Here is a 14,949-nt window from a genome sequence, read left to right on the forward strand (position 1 = left end):
TGCGCCCCAGACCTGTCTAAAGCAGCCCTGAATACTACCAGGGAGCTTAGATGGAGCTAAAAATAACTGGCTAATCACCACCAGGAGGAACTGACAAGGGCTCGGAGGAAGGGAAATGTCTTAATATTCCTCTCTCTCCAGCAGCTGGCCTCCAGCTGGGGATGCAAACTCCTCCTGGCTGGTAATTAGGCCTCAGCAGCTCTAGTGCCTGGAGGAACAGCCCCCCCCACTGTCCCCCCCCCCCAGCCTTCAGGGGGGCTAGTGACAGGGTTATTCGGGGTAAGGTAAGGTGGAAACCAGTGAACATAGAGGAAATGCGCCACCCAGGAAGCGGGCTGAGGAGCAGAGCGGTTAGTGTTGTTCGTTCGTGGTTAACGGCCTTTCTCTGAGAAGGTGAAATCCTTCATCTAAAGAAAGTGTTTTAGTCTGCCCTGCTCAGCCACACTCCACCCCTTTGAAAATCATTCCCCGTCCCCCAACACAGCTGCCCCTTCCAGAAAGCATGAGTGGGGTCCACACCCGGAGGCTGTTTGGAAATGAAGTCTCCCTGACAGTGTCCTTTGGAGAGGACCAGGGCGGAAGTCCAGCAGGTTAGAGCAGAGAAGAATGTGTGACTGATTCTTGGGAAGTGTGACTCGAGAGAGCGTCCTGTGATCTGAGAGAGGAGGGCTAAGGGGTTGTTACTACAGGATGAAGGAGCTAGTTCTAGAGAAGTGGATGTTTTTGTTTGTTTGTTGTTTTGTTTTTTGGTTTGTTTTTGTCTAGAGCAAGGTGGACATTCTAAGCCCTTACTTCTTCCAAAAGGTATGATGATCACTTTCGGTAGAGGACTATAAACTGATGTGAGATTCGTAGAAAGGCAAGATGCATTACTAATGAGGAAGTGCTTGGGAGCACATCCCTAAGCATCCATCGCCTGGGTGTGCTGGGCAACAGGATCAGGAGTCCTCCCTCTGGGCTGTGTGCTTGGGAAGGGCCAGCCAGGTTGGGGGAAGAAAGAGTTGGAGTGAAGGGAGGATTCAGAGACCACCACGGACCCTGGATACAGATGTCAGAGCGGAGTGCTGCTTTACCACTTTTTGTCCTTGTCTAAACAACTTGGGTGTATAGGAGTTTATCTTTCCCCTACAAATAAGGATGCTGGGATAGCTTTGTGCCGGCATTGGAGTGAGGAGCAGCAACCTAACCTGACTGAAGACACTTGGTGCTGGCTGCCCTGCAATTTAAACGTTTGGCTCTGCTAACAGAAGCGGAGCCTCAGACACAGATGAGGATGGAGGTATTAAGCATTCGCATCTACATCTGGTCCTTTCCTTTTCTAGAAAGGTCTCTCTCTTATTTTCTCTGCTGTGTATTCAGGTCTGGGGCTCTCCACATTGGATCCCTACATGGCCATGGCCCCTGGGCAAGGTGCTGTTGGTGAGCCACATGGGGGCTGGTTTCTGGAAGTCTTGGAGTCTGTTTGCTTTGCTTTTCCCTCAGCCAGACTGGCCCCCTCCTGCAGCTTGAGTCACATGGCTGTCTCCTGGGAGGAGATGGACAGCCTTTCTGCCTGAGGCACTGAAGAAAGCCAGATCCGAGTGTTTTGTTGTTGGTCTTTATCCACAGGCTGAAAATTCCCAGACAGCATAATAAGGCTGAAAGAGAAAAGAGCAGAAATCAGAATTGCTATGTCACCCACCAGCTCTTCGACATCAGTAAGTCATGTAACCACCCTGAGCTTCAGCTCGTGAAAGGGCAGGGGGATGGGCTCCCCTTGCCTCCCAGGGCTGCGCACAGCCATTTGAGGCAAACATTGGCATTGTGAATGACGTCATCTCCCTCCACTGTGACGATAATTCGTGATTTGATTAGTAATCAGCTAGGATGCTACCTTCACCTTCTCTCTTCTTTTCTTTCCTTCTTTACTTCCTTCTTCCTTCCTTCCTTTCTTTTTTTTTGGTTAAGTTTTTCAGGCAGGTAAGTTTTTCTCTTTTAGAGTTTTAAGAAAACGTATGCAGATACCGTCACAACAGTGACCTTTGTCTGTGTTCTAACCTACTAGCACTAATTATTCCAGAAGACTCATAAGTGGGATCAAGGAGCAGTTTCAGTCTGGCCCTCCACTTAGCATAATTTAGGGAGACTTACCAAGGTACATTCAGGAATCCCTTCCTTTTCATTGCTAAGTAGTATTTCATCCTGTGGTTGTATCATGGTCCATCCAATTGGATTGCTACTATGAACAAAATTCCATTAACATTTGTATACAGATTTCACATAAGATGCTAACATTTTGTGTGTGTGTGTGGGGGGGCAAGTATCTAGTAATGGAATCGCTGCACCAACATAAACAGAGTGAGACTGGGTCCTGGTCTCTGAGAAGGTCGCAAGATGGTGAGGGCGGCAGATGATCAACAGCCCCTCCATGATGACAGTGTTCTGTTGACACGATGGTGCTCTGGAGGACCTCCTGTCCCAGAGTGCATGGTAGAGCCTCCAGGCAGTGTGGGGGTAGGGGCCCAGGAGAGAAACAGCATGCTATGAGTGGGCTGCGGTGGACTTGGCATTGCCCTAGGATGAGATGGGAAGAAGGGCGCAGCAGGGGCCAGGGTGCCCTTGGAACAAGATGCAAGTACCTTCTGGCTGCAGCAGTGCATGCTCTTGCCTTCCTTGGCTCTGTGACCTTTGGTTAGGCGTTAAGGCCTTGCTGATAGAGTTCCTGCCGCGTGAGTGCTATGTATGGAGAAAGGTGTCTTCCAGGAGTAACCAGGGCCTGGCACCAGGGGATGAGACGCTACAGAAGACATGTCCCCAAGGTGGGAACAGAGGCACATAGCCCCACACAGGGCCGCCAGCATCTTACTTCCTTCTCGACTTGTAGCCAACTCCTGGGCAAGCTTATTTACCTCCTCCCTAGCTTGCTGCTTCTCGCAAACACGCTGGTGGTTTTATCTCCTGGGTGGAGCAGGTCAGAACATTGTGTCTTGGCAGGATGCCTCTTTTTGGAGAGAGTTCAAAAGGTGCTGCCCATGCTGCCTAGAGTACAGAGCACGTGAGGTGGATAGTGTTGAAAACCAGGCCCTTTCCTCCCTCCCTTAGAGGGAGGCTGGAGCTGAAAAACCACAGGAAGGGGTGGTAGTCACTGGTCCTGACAGGGATGTGCAAAGTCCTGCTTTGGACTTGATAAAACCAGTTCAGGTAGAATTGCCGTTTGCTGAGCCCAGATGTTGAGCATGTATATCTGTAAATCCCAGTACTCAGGAAGTGGAAGGAAGAGGCCAGGAGTTCAAGGTCACTGTAAGCTATGGGTCTGAGGCAGCCTGGACGATGGAGAACCTGTCTGTAACTAACTAAATAATAAACGACAACGTTAGCAAAGGTTTTATTAACACAGTGTTTGCACATCAGTCTTCTTCATTCAGCTATTTAAAAGCACAGATGAAGGGCTGGAGAGATGGTGTAGTGGTTAAGGGCACTGGCTGCTCTACCAGAGGTCCTGAGTTCAAGTCCCAGCACTCACATGGGGGCTCACAACTGTCTATAATGGGGTCTGATGCCTTATTCTAGTATGCAGACGTACATGTAGACAAATCACCCATATGCATAAAATATAAGAGCATGGATGTGTTGCTTGTACCATGAAGCATGGCACTTACCTTAGTTTGTCTTCTTTCTACAAGTTAGAGCGGTGGTTCTCAACCTTCCTAATGCTGCAGCTCTTTAGTGCAGTTCCTCTGAGGAACCTGCCTGACTCCATTTTGAAGGCAGGAGCCATTATGCTGTATTTTTAAAAATAAGTTTCTATTTACTGTGAGAGTTGAATAGTGCTCTCTGTTTCTTGGAACCTGACCTTCCCAAACCCATGACCCTGATTTGTTTTTGAGACTACCCCTTACCCTCCTTTATTCTCCTTGACCCCTCCCTAATTGCATGGTGGGTGACCACATATTGTTCCTTAAAGATTTTTTTTTATTTCCTTATTGCCCATCTCCCTTCTGTAAAACTATCTGTGATTTTGTTCTTTAAAGGGCTCCCAAGAGGTGGAGGCAGTGCTGCTCTTTTTAACTGACTTAGGAGGCAGTCGCTGGCCAGCTTTTGAGAGCACCCCAACAAAAAAAAAATTCAGCTTGCTTCAAATTTGGCTCAAATTGTGGTAGTCATTTTTTTTCATTTTTTAAATTTATTTATTAAATTTAATTTTACATATTCTCCCCCCCACCCCCCCCTCACTCCACTCCACCCCCGCCTTCCCCCAGCCCACCCCTCATTCCCATCTCCTCCAGGGCAAAACTCCCCAAGGATTGAGTTCAACCTGGTAGATTCAGTCCAGCAGGTTCAGTCCCCTCCTCCCAGGCTGAGCCAAGTGTCCCTGCATAAGCCCCAGGTTTCAAACCGCCAGTTCATGCACTGAGGACAAGACCTGGTACCACTGCCTGGGTGCCTCCCAAACAGATCAAGCTAATCAACTGTCTTATTTATCCGGAGGCTGACCCAGTTGGGGGCTCCTCAGCTATTGGTTCATAGTTCATGTATTTCCTTTGTTTGTATATTTGTCCTGTGTTTTTCTAACCTTGGTCTCAACAATTCTCGCTCATACAAACCCTCCTCTTTCTCACCAATTGGACTCCCGGAGCTCCACCTGGGGCCTGACCGTGGATCTCTGCATCCCGTTCCCTCAGTCATTGGATGGGGTTTCTCTGGTCCAGAATGGAAATCCGGGGCAGGATAGGAGCTGGGGGCCGGTCTCTAAGTCTCAGGAAGTGGCTGGGGTCTCGGGCGGATGGCGTGGGGCAGGGCATGGAGATTGCAGGGTCTGCCGGGGTCTCTCTGGACAGAAGGGAAGTCCAGGGCTGTGGTAGTCATTTAATTCTTGCGATTGGGATTAACATTTTCTGGAGGCTCCAGCACAATTCAGACCATCCCCCCAAATCCTAAACCTGGACTTTTGCTCCAGAACTTCAGGGGGCTAGGGGGCTGCCTCAGAAGGCATGTGCCTTAAGATGTTCCAAGGCTCTGGGGTTGCCTTCAGTTGGTGAACTTATGTGCTAAGAAAAGCAGCAGTCATCTATGGAGGCCTCTTGGTGATTATAGTCTGGTTCTGTTCTGTGGGATCCCTACCTGGGATGTGGAGGGGATTTGACGGGACCATAATATTCTCCCATCCAGGGCAAAAAGTGAGACATTGCACTGCCCACTTGAGGTTCTTGGTCTGGTTTTATGTCCTGTTTGTCTTGTTGTCTTGTCTTTGGCCTCATTTTTACTGTTGTTTTTCTGTCTTTTGTACTTTCTGTGTTAGTTGGTTTATTTTGGACTTGGGGCGACTGAACTAGCGGACAATATGGGTAATAATACTAGCAAGCCTAGTTACCCTCTAACCTGTGTCCTAAAGAATTTTGAAACACTTTACCCCCTATAGCTAAGGAGGATTATGATTAGCCTATCACCAAGCATCACCTCCGAACGTTCTGTGAAACTGAATGGCCCACATTTGGGGTTGGCTGACTCTCTCATGGTACTTTTGATTCTCAGACAGCCTGGGCAGTGGCTAATATCACCCTAGGTAAGCCAAGTCACCCAGATCAGATTAGATACATCTTGCCTTGGGCTGAAGCAACTTCCAACCTGGCCCTTGGATGAAGGTCTGTATTGTCTACAACAGGGAAGATGGCCAAGCCCTGGTTGTTGACGTATAGACAGTTAGAGGGCCTGTAGCAGAGACCAATGAGCCCCCTCTGAAGACCATTCTGCAGGATTCACAGGAGGAAGAACCCCTTCTCCTTCATATAACCATCATTATCATCAACTTCTCCCCTCCTCACCTCAACCTCCACCTTTGCCTCCCCAATCCCCACCACCAAGACCTCATTCTGACCCCCTGTCTGCACCTACCCCCACCCCACCATCTAGTTTTTCCCTACCTCCACTATGTTATCTCCTCCCCCCCAGCTCTTCCCTATGCCCCTCCATGCCTTTTCCCCTCCTCATACCCTCTGGGAGTTCCATATGGCCCTCCAGACTTCTCCTCTGATTCTGGTTCTAGGGAGGCATCTGCTTCAGTCCTCGCTCGCCTATGGCCATTCCCTGATCATTGTTATCTGTGTGTCCCTTTCTCCGCCACAGATCTCTAAAACTGGAAGAATCAGAACCCCCTTTCAGCACTAGCCCCGATTCCTTAATTTCTCTCATTGATTTTATCTTTTTCATTCATTTGCCCACATGGGACAACAGTCAGCAGATTCTCCATACCTTCTTCACTACCAAAGAAAGGGAAGGGATTCTCATGAAGGCAACTAAAGTGCTCCCCAGAATGGCTTCAGTGGTTGATGACCAGAGGGCAGAGGCAATTGAACGTGCTCTGCCAAGAAGGAGACCCCCATGGGACTACAACATAGAGAGAGGTAGGAGGTCACTCTGTGACTACCACCAGCTTCTGCTAGAAGGGGTAAAACAGGCATCCTGGAAGCCCACTGACCTATCTAAGGTAACAGATATGAAAGAGGACTCAGATAAATTGCCTTCAGCTTTCCTGGAGTGCCTGCTGGATGCCTATTGGTTATATACTCCTATAGATCCAGAGGACCTGGCAAATCTCAAAGTGATTAACCTGGCCTTTGCTACTCAGTCAGCTACTGATATATGTAGAAAGATATAAATGATGGATGTGTTTGCAGGAAAGAACAGGTCAGAACTATTAGAGAGAGCCCAGACGGTGTTTGACGGCAGAGACAGCAAAGATCATCTGATAAAAATGGGGCATGCCACTGTGGCTGCACTACATACAAGCCCCTGCTCTCAACTCTGCCCATGCACACCACGATTAAAAAGAAAGAAGAAAAGACCTTTACTAAAAGACCAGTGTACCTACTGCAAAGAAATGGATCACTGGAAAAATGAATGTTCACACTAGAAACAGGTAGCACCGCCCCCCAACCCAAGGCAATCCAAGCTATGAAGGATCAGCAAGGTCAAAGTTCCTTTGAAAAAGGCCCCAGGAGCCTATGGTAGCTTCCACCATAGGGGGCCAACCTGTAAAATTTCTGGTGGACACAGGGCCTACTCATTCAGTATTACAGGAGCCCCTGGGACCACTTACCAACCAAACAATGGAAGGGGCAACAGGAGATGTCAAAGAATACAAATGGACCACTGACTGGACTGTTAACCTAGGACAAGGAACTGTGACTCATTCTTTTATTGTTGTTCCGGAATGTCCCTACCGTTTACTGGGCTGGACCTCTTGAGCAAGCTCCAGGCAACAATATCATTCTCAGAAGACTCTCCTAGGTTGCAATTGGGAGGTCCTGCTGTGGGATGGTCTGTATGTCAAATTGCTCTGATTGGTCAATAAATAAAACACTGATTGGCCAGTGGCCAGGCAGGAAGTAGATGGGACAAGGAGAGAGGAGAGTTCTGGGAAGCAGAAGGCTGAGGCAGAGAGAAACTGCTAGCCGCCGCCATGACAAGCCTCATGTGAAGACACCGGTAAGCCACAAGCCACGTGGCAAGGTATAGATTTATGGAAATGGATTAATTTAAGCTATAAGAACAGTTAGTAAGAAGCCTGCCATGGCCATACAGTTTGTAAGCAATATAAGTCTCTGTTTACTTGTTGGGTCTGAGCAGCTGTGGGACTGGCGGGTGACAGAGATTTGTCCTAATTGTGGGCAAGGCAGGAAAACTCTAGCTACAAGGCCCTGCTAAGGCTTTAACTATAACCTGCCCAGTAAGTGAGGAATATCTTATCCTCCAAAATCCAACCCATTCCTTGGAATGGAAAAAGCTGCTGATCCAGGGAATTCCTACAGTTTGGGCAGAGGACAACCCTCCTGGCTTGGCCAAACATGTGCCCCCATCATAGTGTGACTAACATCTGGGGCAGTGCCCACTCGGGTCAAGCAGTATCCATCAGTTCAGAAGCCAGGAGAGGGAAGATTCACATCAGGAGCCTCCTTGAAGCAGGCACACTTACTCCTTGCCAGTCAGCCTGGAATACCCCCTTGTTGCATGTTCAAAAGCCTGGAACTCGAGACTGTAGACCAGTACAAGACTTGAGGGAAGTGAACAGGATGGTGGAGTCCATTTACCAATTGGTCCAAATCTCTACACTTTGCTCAGTTTATTACCACCAACCAGAGCATAAAGTTTACACTGTATTAGATTTAAAAGATGCATTATTCTCCATCAGTAGTTTTTCTGCTGTTATGAATTGTTTGTTTTCAGATACAGTGTTTCTCTGTGTAACCCTGGCTGTCCTGGAACGCACTCTGTAGACCAGGCTGGCCTCAAACTCAAAGAGATCGGCCTGCCTCTGCCTCCTGAGTGCTGAGATTAAGGGTGTGTGCCACCACTGCCCGGCTTACTGTAATGAATAGTAATGTAAATATCTGATATGTGACCCCTGTGAAAGGGTTGTTTAACCCCCAAAAGGGCCACAACACACTTGTTGAGAACCTCAGAGTTCGAGGATTTTTCCAGACCTAGGATAGACCATGATACCCTGCAATTTTAAAAATAAATTCCCCTCTTCCCTTCCCCACCTGGAGACTTACTGCAGCCTGCCTTTAGGTTCAGTGGGCAAGGATGAGTCTAAAACCCAGCGGAGTCCACATTCCCAGCCTCATGGCTTGGATGGAAGAAGAGAAATGGCTTCCTTAAAGTGACCTTCCCTCACAGCAATGCTTCTTAGGGAGCCCTGGACAGTTGACTCTCTCCTGTACATCTGCTGGCAGGTCCCATAACTACTGGAGATGTACGCTGGTTCTCCAAACCCAGGCAGAAATGAGTTCTTTTCATCACTCAATATGTCTTCCTTCCCTTCCTCCTCTCCTCACTCCCAGTGTGTGTGTGTGTGTGTGTGTGTGTGTGTGTGTGTGTGTAAAAAAACGTATGTGCACATGGGTGCCTGTGTGTCATGGCCTATGTATGGAGGTCCAAGGACCCCTTTGTGGGGTTGGTTCTCTTCTTCCATTTTTACTTGGCTTCTGGGCATCAAATTCTTGTGTCAGGCTTGTGCAGAAGTACCGTTGCTCACCCAACCACCTTGCTAGCCCATACCTTATCCTTTTGGCTGGTTTTGAGACAGGATAGCTCACTGAGACCCAGGGCTCACCAAATAGGCTAGGCCAGCTACCGTAGTATCCCAGAGATCTACCTGTCTCAGTCTCCTAAACTTTGGGATTATATGGCCTGCTTCCCCCCCCCCCCCCAAACATCTGTGCTAGGAATCTAATTCAGGTCCCAGTGCTACATGGCAAGCACATTACCCACTAGCTATTTCCCTGGCTCTCTTTCCTTTCACTTGTTTTTGGAGTAAAAAAAACTTACCATGTAGTCCAAGATGTCTCAAACTTATGACCCTCCTGCTTTGGCCTCCCAAGTGCTGGGATTGTAGTTGAGTGTCTTCATAAATGGCTCACTTTCTCTTTTTCCTTTTCCCCTCTGTTTCACTGATGGTCACTGTGTCTGACATCTTATACCATCCTACTTCAATCCTACCTTCCTTTGGTACAATCAACAGGAACTTCCGGTTACAACCTTGCAAAACAATCTTTCAGTCTTCCTCACTTTAATAACTGGCTACATGAAGCTGGGTTGGGGCAGGTAACTCGGTGGAAGAGCCCTTGCCTGCCTAGCATGCATAAGGCCCTGGATACCCCAGTATCACTCCCCACAAGAAAAGCTGGCTACATAGGACAGAACTTTTGTTTTGAGACAGGGTCTCATGTAGCCTAGGCTGTCCCCAAATTCTCTGTGTAGCTGAGGATGACTTTGAGCTCCCAATCCTCCTGCCTCTGTCTTCCAAATGATGAGATTACAGGCATGTACCAGCTTGCCCAGTCAACAGTGTCTCCATACCCACGCCCTAACTATATTATCTTTCTCTGAGGCAGCACACTGTTTTACCACCTTGCTGATTTCTTCCCAGCAAGTTAATGAACTCTGGCGTGTGCCTAAGATGCATTGTTCTGATATCTCACTACTCTCAGGAGCTTGGGGGCACCCAGCTATGAGGTTTTTCCCTCCTAGACAGTCTTTTTTCAAAAATTTCAAGTGCCCAGAGGATTGCTATTGGCCAACCTCTAGCACCATGCCCATACTTTTATTCTACCTTCGGTGACTCCTGTTTGTCTTTCAACATTCAATTGAAGACCATGTCTTTTCAAGAAGCATCCCCTACCTGCCTCCCCCTCCCCCACCTTTCCATTCCTTTCTTCATACCAGCTAGGGGCTGGCTCCTCCATGAAGCCCCCATGCATGTCTTAGAATGTTAGCATCCATCATTGGACATCATAAGAAAAATGCATGTTAAAAACTGCCTGCCTTTGCAACTTCATCTGAAATAGTTGTAGCTCGTATTTACTGAGCTCCTGCTTGCTCTGCGCCGGATGAGTTTGTGAGCCCTGTCTGTCAACTAGCCCTTTTAAGTTTCACAGTAGCCCTGGGTAGATGCTGCTCTTCCCTACCGAGCTATCCAGTTCCTCTCCGTGGCCAGAAGAACTCTAATTTTGTGTGACTGTCGATTGCTTTTCCTAGGAACTCATGGGAAGCGCTATCCCACTCAGACTAAAACAATTACTCTAATTTCTTTTCTCAGAATGATTGGTTTCAGCCCTAAATGGGACAGCTATATGACCGTCTCCCTCTGAGGCTCCGGGAACGCTGTGAAAGGGTGGAAACCAATTACTGTAATCGCATTTCTCTCAGAGTGATTAGTTTAGACATGGACATGTAATACAATTCTGGCCAACGTGGAAGAGAAGCCTAATGGGTGGGAGGAGGGGAACTTCAGGCAACTTCAGGATGACAGGCATTTTGGTAATCATTTTGGAGCTGGTAGGGTGTACTAGTTATTTCCCCATTGCCGACAAACTACCTGGCAGAGACAATTGAAGGGAAGAAAAGCTTACTGTGACTGAGGTGTTGGGTATGTCACGGAGGGAAGACACTGTGAGGACAGCTCCATCCGTGGCAGTGGCAGAGAGGCCACAGAATCCTCCAACTAGAACCAGGGGTGGATATACCTTCCAGGCTGCCCTCGGTGACCCGCCTCAGCAACCCCAAAACAATGCCAGCACCTGGGGCCCAAATGTTCAAACACAGGAGGTTGTCAGGGATGCTTTGCATCTAAACCACAACACAACAGAGGCAACTTGCTTGAGAGCAAAGATGCATAAAGAAAATATTGGAAGCAAGAAATGAAAAGTAATTGAGTCCCTGAGTCCACTGATCGCTAAGATAACCAGCCAAGGCCTATCAGGAATTCTTTTTATGTGAGGAGACATGTTTTCTTTATTTTTCAAGTAGAAATAGCTAGTGGCCTCTTAATCACTGCAAAAGCCATTAGACTATTTTATATTAATTTTGCAAGTAAGGCAATTGAAGTTCATTGAATTTAAGTAATTTACCCGGATTCAATCGCCTGTGAAAAGCTAATCTAGCCCCAGGACTTTTACATATTACACAGTGCTCGTACTCTCAGCGAGGGGCTCGATCTTACAGTTTCTATAATTACTGCTATTATTTGTTGGCACTGTTTTGAGACAAGGTCTTAAGTTTTGTTTTGTTTTTTTTTTCTTTACATTTGAGAGTCACTTACATGCACACAATGGAATGTGACCACACTATTCCCCTTCCCTGCCAACTGTCCCTATATTCCCTCTGACATCCCACCAAATTCATGTCCCACACCAAGGCTCAACTCAACTTGATTTACACTCATGTCAAAGCACAGGACTTAGAACTAAACAATAGGTCTCAAGGGGTGGGAGGTTGGAGGTCATGGTGGATGTAGAGGATAGTGACAAGGTTGGGGAAGAAGAGGGAAGGGGCTGGTGAGGATGCATGGGACCCTCTTCTAGTGTCTTCCACGGATTCCCAGGTGCCTCCAGGCAGAGAGAAAGTAAGGCTGACTTGGATACAGCTAGTCCACCGAATCCAGCCGTCTAGCCATGCTGAGGGCCGTGCTACCAATGACGGCTGTCCATCAATGATGGCCATGTCTGCTAGTCCATGTGTCTTCAGGGTCTTGTGAACGAGGCGTTCCAGTTCTCCGGGTTTTTCTGGGGGCTCAGTCTGGCAGCAGCGCACACACATGCTTTCGTCTTTCCATTGTCTCCACCCCTGCAGTTGTCCACTGCCGTGGAGAAGACTGTCCCGGTTCCTCTTCCCACTTTGGGCTACAGCTCCTCCAGTGGTTTGATGCCTCTACTGATGCCATCCTTGTATTGGCACCAGACCAGGCACCATGCATGCTCACACTGTTCGTTCTTGGAGACAGAGCCAGCTGCCTGCTCAGACCTAAATTTCAAACTTTTCAGATCCTCCACAGACACCGGCTCATTCAGCACAGCCTTTATGGCCTCAGCCCCTGCAAGGCAAGCTTCAGACTGTGGTCCCTCCTGGGACACAGGCTCCATGGTCTGGTGGCAGTGGCAGAAAGTTGTTTTGTTTTTTGGTAACCCACTGAGTCGGGTTAGTACGGCATCCACTGGAACACGGGAAACCTACCTGTGCCCACACCTCATAAAAGAATAATTCTTCCTTCCTGGCAACCATCCACAGCCAATAGCTCTTCAGTAAGGGGTGCAAGTAAGGATCACCTATTGCTTCTATGCTGGGAGTTTGGCTGGCTTCATCTTGAGCAGGTGACCACAGCTACTGTGAGTCCATGGAATCATTAGCCATGTCCTGTGCAGAGAAAGCATTTCACAGTTCTCCTCCCCATCCTCTGGTTTATACATTCTTCCCTCCTCCACTTCCACAATGTTTCCGGAGGTTTGCATATCCTGTTTAGGGTCGAGTGCTCAGTCTCTTCCTCTCAGCCCTCTGAGGGGTTCTGCATCTCTTTCGGTTGACTGCTCCTTCCGTGGATGGGGGCGCTTCTGCGACCTAGACTGAGAGCAGCCCAAATCCATGGCCATAAACATAAATATTTAGGAGTAAATTTGACAACATGACATTTAACAAAATAAAAATACCAGATTCTAGGCCCATGAAAGTTATTCTTTAACCTAGGCTTGTCTGAAGCTTGCTTTGTAGACCAGACAATCCTCTTGCCTCAGCCTCCCAAATGTTTAGATTACAGTTTTGTGCTACCCTAGTCAGCTTCTTACTCGTTTTTTTAAGTCCTTATTTCTAGCACAGTATCTGGAATGTAATTATTGTCCAAAGAATAGGCTCAGAAGACAGCAGTTTATGTGAAATCTGAGATTCTGTGAACTGTTACAATTTGAATCTGAAGCATTCCTCCTTTCATCCTGCCTCCCCACTTCTAAATATCTACCTGTCTATGATATCATCAAATTACAACCTCATCAATGGACTGTGATAAAGTCACAGCCCTCTTGGTCCAATCACTTCCAAATTCTACATCAGCAGGTACACATGAGCTCCGGCTGTGAATATGCAAAGTCATTTGCGAGAGCCCAGAGCTGAAATGCTTCAGAAGGGGGGTTCCTCTCTTGAAAACAAGTGCCTAGGCAAGTGTTTTATAGATTCAGCCACCCGGTCATACAGAAACCACTACAGCTGAGCTCCAAGGGGGCCAGGTTGTATCTCTTAGTAGTAGAATTTGACACATCATCAGCATGGTATTATTTTCCCCAGGCATTAAAGTTGCAAAGGTAAAAGGAACCTGGAATCTTATGCCAGGGGTCCAGAGAACTGTTCAGACTAGGCAACGTGTTGGCAGGGGTGGCATCCATGCAAGGAATCCCTACAAAGATATTCTAAAAATCTATGAAAGTGGAATCTGAGTTGTAGTGGGAACCCCATGAGTTTGGAGGTGCCAGAACAATGTGGTATTTGCCAGGGAAAGCTGCAGGCTTGAGTGCAGCCAGCCCAGGAGAGAGGACTCACGTTTTGTAGGTAGCAGAGCTGAAGGGGCAAGGCTACTCAGGCCTTCAGGAGCGCAGACGATTCCATTATGAGCCGCAGATGCTGGACGCGGATCTGCAGGATTTGGTATTTGCGCTAGTGTGCTTGGGTTTCGTTTGGGCCAGTCTTCGAGGGGCATGCCCGCATTCCCCTCTTTTGCCATGGAAATGTGAACTCCGCCACTTTTCACTGGAAGTATATGACTCATTTTGTTGTTTCTTTTTCTTAATTTTGCAGGCTCTCAAAGTTAAGAATTTTTTCTTGAGTCTCAAAAGTATTTGGACTTCTAAAAGCTATGGAAACATTTAGAGATGGACCAACAGGAGGTGAAAATAGGACTTTGAGGCAAGGGGTGGAATGCTCTGACAAGCTTACGTGTTTGGATGTCAAGTTGACAAGGCTGAAATTGTGATTGTTAATCTTCAGTCAAAGTGATAGAATTTAGAATCATCGTGGAAACCCCTCTGAATGTGCCTACAAAGGTGTTTCCAGGAAGCCTTAACTAAAGAAGGAAGATCTACTTGGATGTGGGCAGCACTGTCCCATGGGCTGGGTCCCAGACTGAGTAAAAAGGAGAAAGTGAGCGGAGCACCAGCATTCCCTGCCCCCCCCCCATCTCTTCCTGACTTCTCAGTGTGACCCGCTGCTTCACACTCCTGCTGTCATGCCATCTCCACCATGATGGAGCACACCCTCAAGCCAGGAGCCAGAATAAGCCCTCCTTCCCTACCTTAGTGATGTTGGTCACGTGCTTTGTCACAGTAGAGTGAGAAAAGTAACTGACATAATAAAAAGCACATCATAAAACCTGATCTCCATGTCTTCTTATAAAGCTTGGCAAGCTAGAGGGGAGGACCAGTTCCTTAATCTTGTAAAGGGTATCTGTCAAAAAATCAACTACAAATATCTTAACAGTGTTAAGGAATTTCAGTTCCTTCTGTCTTTCATTTAGGATCAAGACCATGACTATTTCTTTTCCCATGTGTACAAGAAAATTTATGTAGTGCATTAATACAAGAAAAGATTGAGATAGCATGAATTCATTAAGATAGCATGATATCATTATTCATAGTAAATATTATTACCCCCACA

General features: G+C 47.5%; 1 long non-coding RNA gene across 3 annotated transcripts; it reads left to right on the plus strand.

Annotated features, from left to right (window-relative positions):
- The first annotated feature begins 419 nt into the window (after positions 1 to 419).
- LOC119088206 lies at positions 420 to 14,649 on the plus strand. Of its 3 annotated transcripts, none has more exons than XR_005091818.1 (4): positions 420 to 1,279; positions 1,609 to 1,697; positions 6,211 to 6,380; positions 14,095 to 14,649. It is a non-coding gene; the product is annotated as an uncharacterized LOC119088206 (long non-coding RNA). The 3 variants fall into 3 exon arrangements; XR_005091817.1 differs by lacking the exon at positions 6,211 to 6,380 and having other exon boundaries at positions 424 to 590; positions 1,137 to 1,279; XR_005091816.1 differs by lacking the exon at positions 6,211 to 6,380 and having other exon boundaries at positions 427 to 1,279.
- The last annotated feature ends 300 nt before the right edge of the window (positions 14,650 to 14,949 follow it).

This window comes from Peromyscus leucopus, chromosome 6 (assembly GCF_004664715.2).
Source record: "Peromyscus leucopus breed LL Stock chromosome 6, UCI_PerLeu_2.1, whole genome shotgun sequence".
Classification (NCBI taxonomy): domain Eukaryota; kingdom Metazoa; phylum Chordata; class Mammalia; order Rodentia; family Cricetidae; genus Peromyscus; species Peromyscus leucopus.